Raw genomic sequence first — 9,146 nt, 5'->3', positions numbered from 1 at the left:
TTAGTACTTACGTACCTCTAACACTGCTGGTCAAACCTAGCTTCACTGACCTAGACTCCAAGCCTACTAGTCCAGTCTACTGCTACTAAAATGCAAATATCCATGCATTAATAATTAAGCTCTAAAAGCCTTAATTAAGCTATTTCATACTCCTAAATATTTTTAGGATGCCAAAGCTATACCTGCGTCCGTCGTTAGCCCTTTGCTGACGATAGCCTCAAAACTAGGCCAAAGCTCTGCGACGACGTCTAGATCACTAAGCCACTTCCGGATTCCCCGTAGGACGCCTAGATCTCCCTAGATCTGAGTTAGAAGGCTTAAGAATCGAGAGAGAAGAGAGGAAATTGGTGCGAGAAAATGAATTCTCGGACCCTCTATTTATAGGCAACGTTCGGAGCCTCCGAACCTGGTTCGGACCGTCCGAACTCGATCGGAATCTCCGATCGCACCTTCGGAGCGTCCGATCGCTTAATATTACGTCAGCCATGATGTCACCTTGCTGACGTCAATGATGACGTGTGCCCTGGTCCAGATCGGAGCTTCCGATCTTGCCGACGGAGCGTCCGAACTCGATCGGAGCCTTCGATCCTGGCACGGAGCTTCCGATCCACTTTGGATCGTCCGAACTTCCTCTTCGGGCCGTCCGACCCTGCTGAACCAATTCAACTAATTTGAGTGCTCTGAATCCATTTCTGAAGTCCGTTATCCCAACAGGAACTTACTTAATCATGTTTTACTTAATCTAAACATGATCACGTGATTAATTACTCATTTAATCATTAATCAGAAATGCGGGTTACTACATTCTCCTCCACTTAAGAAATTTCGTCCTCGAAATTTAAGTCTTAGAGGAAAACATAAATAGCCAACCAAATGTTCTTTATTACAATTGAACAAGCACAAACTCGATACAAAGAAGTACAAAATCTCAAAATAACTCGGGGTGCTCGGCTAACATCCGGCTCTCCAACTCCCAAGTAGCTTCCTCTGTACCTCTGCGCTGCCACTGTACCATAACCAATGGTATGCGCTTGTTACGAAGTACCTTGTCCTTCCTGTCAAGAATCCGTAGGGTTTTCTCCACATACGATAGATCTCGATCTACCTTTACCTCGGTCGGATGCAAAATATGCGACTCGTCCGCCACATACTGCCTCAACAAGGACACGTGAAACACATCGTGAATCTTCGAAAGATCAGGTGGCAAGGCCAGACGATAAGCAACATCCCCAACCTTCTCGAGAATCTCAAAAGGACCAATAAATATAGGTGTCAGCTTACCCTTGCGACCAAACCTCATCACCTTCCGGAAAGGTGACACACACAAGAAAACATACTCTCCTACCTCAAAATGAAGTGGCCTGCGGTGAGTGTTCGCATAACTAGCTTGTCGATCCTGGGCTGCCTTAACCCTGCGTTGGATCAATTCTACTGCATCAATCATCTGTTGAATCATCTGAGGACCCTCATCCTGACGCTCGCCAACCTCGTCCCAAAACAAAGGTGTACGACAACGGCGTTCATAAAGAGCCTCAAATGGTGCCATGCCAATGCTGCGATGGTAACTATTGTTGTAGGCGAACTCCACCAAGGGTAAATGATCATGCCACGCTGGACCAAAATCCATCACCGCCGCACGAAGCATATCCTCTAAAGTGCGAATAGTACGCTCCGACTGTCCGTCCGTCTCTGGATGATAAGCCGTACTCAAGCTCAAATTAGTACCAAGGGCTCGCTAGAAACTACCCCAAAATCTCGAGGCGAATCTCGGATCTCTATCGCTGACAATGCTCAACGGAATCCCATGCAATCGAACAATCTCTCGCACATATAATTGCACCATCCTATCAAAGGTGTAATCGCGGTTATAGGGAAGAAAATGCACTGACTTCAACAACCGATCCACGACAATCCAAATAGCATCACAATTCTTGGAAGACATAGGAAAGTGGGTGACAAAGTCCATCGTCACATGCTCCCACTTCCATTCAGGAATCTCTAAGCTGTGAAGTAATCCTCCGGGTCGTCTAAACTCTGCCTTGACCTGTTGACACACAAGGCATCGGGATACGAACTGATAAACGGTGCGCTTCATCCCTTTCCACCAAAATCGAGTGCAAAGATCCTTATACATCTTCATGATGCCTGGATGTACAGAGAATCGACTGCGATGAGCTTGCGATAAGATATCTTCTCTCAAAGAAGAATCCTCGGGTACCACAACTCAACCAGAAAGACACAACAGACCGTCTCCTTGCAGATGAAAACCAGAAGTATTATCACCCTCAGCCAGGCGGACCAACTTCTGAGTCTTCAGATCAGAATTCCGAGCTTCCCGAATTCGTCTTTATAGCGCTGGCTCTGCAAGCACAGAAGAGACACGAATCCCTTGTTGTTCTTTCTTATGACGTAATGTGAATCCCAAAGAACAACACTCCTCCACTGCCTTCGAAACTGAACTGGTACGAAGGGAACTCACATAGACATTGCGACTAAGTGCATCAGCAACGAGGTTAGAAGAACCTGAATGGTACTTGATCTCGCAATCGTAATCCTTCAACAGATCCATCCAACGACGCTGCCGCATGTTCAACTCAGCCTGAGTGAACAAATACTTCAAACTCTTATGATCGGTGAAGATCTCAAATCGTTCTCCGTACAAATAGTGACGTCATATCTTAAGAGCAAAGACAATGGCTGCAAGCTCTAAATCATGTACGGGATAGTTCTCCTCGTGAGTCTTCAGCTGTCTGGAGGCATAAGCAATCACGTGGCCATTCTGAGTCAACACACACCCCAAACCCTGGAGAGAAGCATCAGTGAAGACTACAAAACCACCTGATCCAGTCGGTAAGGCAAGAACTGGAGCTGTCGTCAAATGACGTCTCAACTCACGAAAACTGTCTTCACAAGCATCAGACCAAATGAAAGAAACGTCTTTCTTCGTCAACTGAGTCAAAAGCTTAGCTATCTGAGAGAAATTCTCCACAAAACGACGATAGTATCCTGCTAAACCAAGGAAACTACGAATCTCAGAAGCTGTAGTCGGACGTGACCAATTCAAAATAGCCTCTGTCTTGCTAGGATCCACATATACGCCCTCCTGAGAAATGACATGACCAAGGAACACTACTCGGTCAATCCAGAAGTCACACTTACTCAGCTTTGCGTACAACTGTCTCTCCCTCAAGACCTGCAGTACAATATAGAGATGGTAGGCATGCTCATCCATGCTGCGAGAGTACACCAAAATGTCATCGATGAACACCACCACGAATTTATCCAGAAAGTCGCGAAAAACTCTGTTCATCAGATCCATAAAAACAGCTGGAGCATTCGTCAAACCAAACGGCATCACTAGAAACTCATAGTGTCCATACCGCGTACGAAATGCTGTCTTAGGAACATCCTCCTGTCAAACTCGCAACTGATGATACCCAGACCGAAGATCAATCTTCGTATAGACAGATGTACCCTGCAACTGATCAAAGAGATCATCTATCCGCGGAAGAGGATACTTATTCTTCACTGTCACCTGATTCAACTGACGCTAGTCAATACACAACCGCATTGAACCATCCTTCTTCTTGACAAACAGTACTGGGGCTCCCCATGGAGAAACACTAGGTCGAATATAACCCTTATCAAGAAGATCTTGCAATTGCTTCTGCAGCTCTTTCATTTCTGACGGTGCCAATCGGTAAGGAGTTCTGGAAATCGGTGCAGTCCCTGGCACTAACTCAATGCCAAACTCAATCTCCCTTACTGGTGGCAAACCTGGAATCTCCTCCGGAAACACATCTGGAAAGTCACGAACCACTAGTATCTCTCGGATATCTGGCTCTCCTAAGGATGCGTCAATGGCGTAGATAAGGTAGCCTTCCCCACCAAACTCTAAGGCACGCCGAGCCTTCAGAGCTGAAACCACTGGCATCGGGGGTCGCGCTCCCTCACCATAGAAATACCATGACTCGTCATCCTCTGGACGAAACTGGACAAACCTCTGATAACAATCCACTATCGCTCGGTAGGTAGTTAATAGATCTATCCCAATGATGCAATCGAAATCATCCATTGCTAGAATCATCAGGTTAGCACTAAGATGATTTCCCTCGAAATCCAAAACACAACCCACAACTAGAAGCTTGGCTAAAACCTTGCTCCCCATAGGAGTAAAAACCACTAGCAACATGTCTAAAGGAATAAATGGCAATCTATACTTCTTAGCGAAACGTGTTGAGACAAAAGAATGCGATGCACCGGTATCAATTAAAACATATGCAGGAAAACCACATAAACTACAGATACCTGCAATCATCCGATCGCTGTCAGCCTTTGCCTGCTCCTGGTTAAGTGCAAAGACCTGACCTTGGGTACGTGGCCTCAACGAAGAATGACCCCGAGAAGGAGTCTGAGTAGGCTGTCTCTGAGATTGCTGCGGATGCTGGCGCTGCTGCGAATACTGCTGCTGGAAAGGTGGCTGCTGGTACTGAGGTGGCTGAACAGATGTCTGAGAACCTCCGGAACCACTCGCTGCCCCAATCAGCATAGGACAATCTCTCTTCATGTGACCCTCCTGGCCACACTAGAAACATGCAGTGGTCGATCGACCACACTGACCTGGCGGATGTCTGCGTTGGCACTGAGTACACCGGTTTGGTCTCTGTCCACCAAAATGATGCACTCCACCAGATCCAGAGGAAGAAGAAAAAGTACCTCCTGGCTTCTTGAAGGACTGTCCTCTCGGACCCAAAGTACTAGAGCTCGCTGGCCTGGAAGAAGAAGAGTAAAGTCCCCTGTTCCTCCGAATACTGTCCTCGGCCTAGCGACAACGGTCCACCAAATCCTCGTAAGTCCCATCTCCGCCCACAGCAACCATACGATGAATGTCAGGGTTCAAACCCTGAAGGAAATGATCAAACTTTGCCATAGAACTATCAGCAATATGAGGACAAAAGGGTCGCAGATCAAAGAACTTCTGCTGGTACTCCTCGATCGTCATCGTCCCCTGTCGCAAACTCAACAACTCACTGGCTTTCGCCTGACGAAGAGCTGGAGGAAAATAAAATCTCTGATAAGCAGTACGGAACTCGACCCAAGTAGCTGCACCTCTAGCTGCTATGAACGGTGCGGAAGTAGATCTCCCCCACTTCCTCGCTCTGCCCTCAAGCATAAAGGCAAGGATCTCCATCCTATCCTCAGCCGTGCAACGGAACTCCTGGAAGCACTGCTCCATCCTCTCCATCCAATCCTCCGCCTCTTCAGCTGTCTCACCACCCGTTAAAGGCTTCGGGCTAACTTCTTTGAATCTACGCATGCTCACTCGCCTGCGCTCCTCGGGCTGTCCCCGACTTCTATGATCATCTGGATCGCCCCAACGACTGCTGTCTACGCTACCGTGACTCTCGTCGTAATCTTCCATCTGTTACATAAGATCAGATAATTACTTAATCCACTTTAAGATATTCGCAGTGCAATGCGTCGCTCTGATACCAAAAATGTAGTGACCCAACCCGGATCCACTAGCTAATCAGAGTTATAGTAAAAGCGCATGCAATAAAAGCTTAAAGTGTAAAGAGCGGATAATTAAAATACAACAAATCCAATCGGCAGAATACAACCGACGTTATCACAAGTGTATAAATACTGTTATACAACCAAATCGAAGGTTCAGGGTAAATAAATCCCTACCCTCTACAACTTCACACTCTCCCAAGCTCAATCCTGCTGAGAGCCGCCTGAACTGTCCAGCCTTAAACCTGCCCCGCCACAAGGTACACGATACCCAAACACAGGGGCGTGAGCTAGAACGCTCAATACGAAGCAATGATATAAATACAAATATGCGCACGCAGATGATTTAAAACTCAAGTGAAAACACTTACTCATGGCGCCGAGAATATACAGTACCGGCTAGAGAGCTACTCTGCGGGGTACTCGTATATTCCATATCAGGGCTGAGCCAACCCCATCCTGACCCGAATCCAAAATAAGATACAAGCCTCATATGGAAACTGTCATACCTGACTCGAGTCCAAAATGAGATCATTGTTCCCTATGGAGACTGTCAATGACTCACATCTCTCCGGATGCAGTCACACGTAAAATCATGTATGTACTAAGACGGTAAAATATGCTAAAACATGATAAAACATATAGCACATACTCATGCAACATATAAGCAAATATATCATGCCGGCTATCTCGGTCAGTACTTACGTACCTCTAACACTGCTGGTCAAACCTAGCTCCACTGACCTAGACTCCAAGCCTACTAGTCCAGTCTACTGCTACTACAATGCAAATATCCATGCATTAACAATTAAGCTCTAAAAGCCTTAATTAAGCTATTGCATACTCCTAAATATTTTTAGGATGCCAAAGCTATACATGCGTTCGTCGTTAGCCCTTTGCTGACGATAGCCTCAAAACTAGGTCAAAGCTCCGCGACGACGCCTAGATCACTAAGCCACTTCCGGATTCCCCGTAGGACGCCTAGATCTCCCTAGATCTGAGTTAGAAGGCTTAAGAATCGAGAGAGAAGAGAGGAAATTGGTGCGAGAAAATGAATTCTCGGACCCTCTATTTATAGGCAACGTTCGGAGCCTCTGAACCTGGTTCGGACCGTCCGAACTCGATCGAAACCTCCGATCGCACCTTCGGAGTGTCCGATCGCTCAATATTACGTCAGCCATGATGTCACCTTGTTGACGTCAACAATGACGTGTGCCCTGGTCCAGATCGGAGCTTCCGATCTTGCCGACGGAGCGTCCGAACTCGATCGGAGCCTCCGATCCTGGCACGGAGCTTCCGATCCACTTCGGATAGTCCGAACTTCCTCTTCGGACCGTCCGATCCTGCTGAACAAACTCAACTAATTCGATTGCTCTGAATCCATTTCTGAAGTCCGTTATCCCAACAGGAACTTACTTAATCATGTTTTACTTAATCTAAACATGATCACGTGATTAATTACTCATTTAATCACTAATCAGAAATGCGGGTTACTACAACCTCGGAACGGAGAAATCTTCAGAAACAACACGGTCTCCCTGATCAAAACACAGTGGACTGCGTCTGACATTCGCATACTTGGCCTGTCGATCTTGGGCTATCTTCATTCTGACTCAGATCAACATCACCTGCTCTGCCATATCGCGAATCATATCTGGACCCAACTCAGGTGATTCTGAAATCTCATCCCAAAATAACAGAGATCTGCACTTCTTCCCGTACAAAGCTTCAAAAGGTGTCATGCCAATACTCGCTTGGAAGCTGTTATTATACGAAAACTCCACTAGAGGCAAAGAATCCTGCCAACCTGAGCCAAAATCAAGCACTACTGCGCGAAGAATATCCTCCAAAGTCTGGATCGTACGCTCGGACTGACCGTCGGTCTGAGGGTGATACGCTGTGCTTAAGTGCAAACGAGTACCCAAAGCCTCCTGAAGACTGTGACAAAAGTGAGAAGTGAACCTCGGATCTCTATCTGATACCATCGACTTTGGCACGCCGTGAAATCTCACAACCTCTTTGACATACAACTCGGCCATCTGATCGTGACGGTATGTCATACGGTATGGAATGAAACAAGCAGATTTCGTCAACCGGTAAATCACAACTCAAATCGCATCACAACCTCTGACTGAATGCGGTAGCTTCGTGACAAAATCCATGGAGATATGATCCCACTTCCATTCCGGAATAGGTAAAATATGCAATAATCCACCTGGTTTCTTCCTCTCGGCTTTCACTTGTTGACAATTCAGACAACGGGACACAAACCTTGTGACATCTCCTTTCAATTGCTTCCACCAAAACTGAGTCTTCAAGTCGTTATACATCTTTCGGCCTCCTGGATGAACACTGAACCGACTGCAATGTGCCTTTCGAAGAATACGCTGTCTCAACTCAGAAACATCGGGCACAACAATACGGTTATTCACGAATAGAATATCATCCCTGACCTGAAATTCTGACTGATGACCTTATCGAACCTTCTCTATCGAACTCTGAATGCTCGGATCGTATCTTTGTGCCTCTCTGATCAACTGAAACAACTCTGGCTCGGCCTGAATCGCAAAAACTCTGATGGATCTCCTATCGGTCTCAAAATCCAAACCAGAAGTACAGCAGTCTTCAATCAATTGAGAGACACCCCTCGTAGAAAGAGACAAAGAACAAAGCTTTTGACTAAGAGCGTCTGCAGCTGCATTCGACTTTCCAGGATAATACTTGATCTCGCAGTCGAAGTTCTTAAGCAAATCCATCCATCTCCTCTGCCTCATATTCAGCTCGGACTGAGAAAACAAGTATTTCATGCTCTTGTGGTCAGAAAATATCTCAAACAACTCGCCATACAGGTAATGGTGCCAAGTCTTCAAAGCAAACACGATTGCAGCTAGCTCGAGATCATGGATTGGATAACGAGTCTCGTGCGGCTTTAGCTGCCTCGAAGCATAAGCTATGACATGCTTCCTCTGCATAAGAATGCATCCAAGACCACGGTGAGAAGCATCGCAGTACACAGAGAAACCTCCAGTACCTGATGGAATAGACAAGATCGGAGCGCTGGTAAATCTCTTCTTCAGCTCAATGAAACTAGCCTCACACTGCTCGGACCAAAAAAACGGTGCATTCTTCTGGGTCAACTGAGTAATCGTCTTTGCAATGGAACAGAAGCCCTTGATAAATCGGAGATAATACCCCGCTAAACCCATGAAGCTTCGGATTTCTGGCACTGATGTCGGTCTCTGCCAATTCATAACTGCCTCGATCTTACTGGGGTCCACAGATATTCCATCTCTTGATACAATGTGGCCTAGAAAAACAACTCGGTCCAATCAGAACTCGCACTTTGATAGCTTAGCATACAACTGTTCGGCTCGCAAAGCCTGCAATACGATTCTCAAATGCTCGGCATGATCAGAACGGTTCTTCGAATAGATCAGAATGTCGTCGATGAAGATGATGACGAACTCATCTAGATACCGCTGAAAATACGATTCATCAGATCCATAAAAACTGTTGGAGCATTGGTCAAACCAAACGGCATGACTATGAATTCAAAATGCCCATATCTGGTTCTGAAAGCTGTCTTCGGCATATCCTCGTCGCGAACTCTCAGCTGATGATACCCTGATCGC

This window comes from Henckelia pumila, chromosome 1 (assembly GCF_033568475.1).
Source record: "Henckelia pumila isolate YLH828 chromosome 1, ASM3356847v2, whole genome shotgun sequence".
Classification (NCBI taxonomy): Eukaryota; Viridiplantae; Streptophyta; class Magnoliopsida; order Lamiales; family Gesneriaceae; genus Henckelia; species Henckelia pumila.
This window is presented reverse-complemented; position numbering follows the sequence as displayed.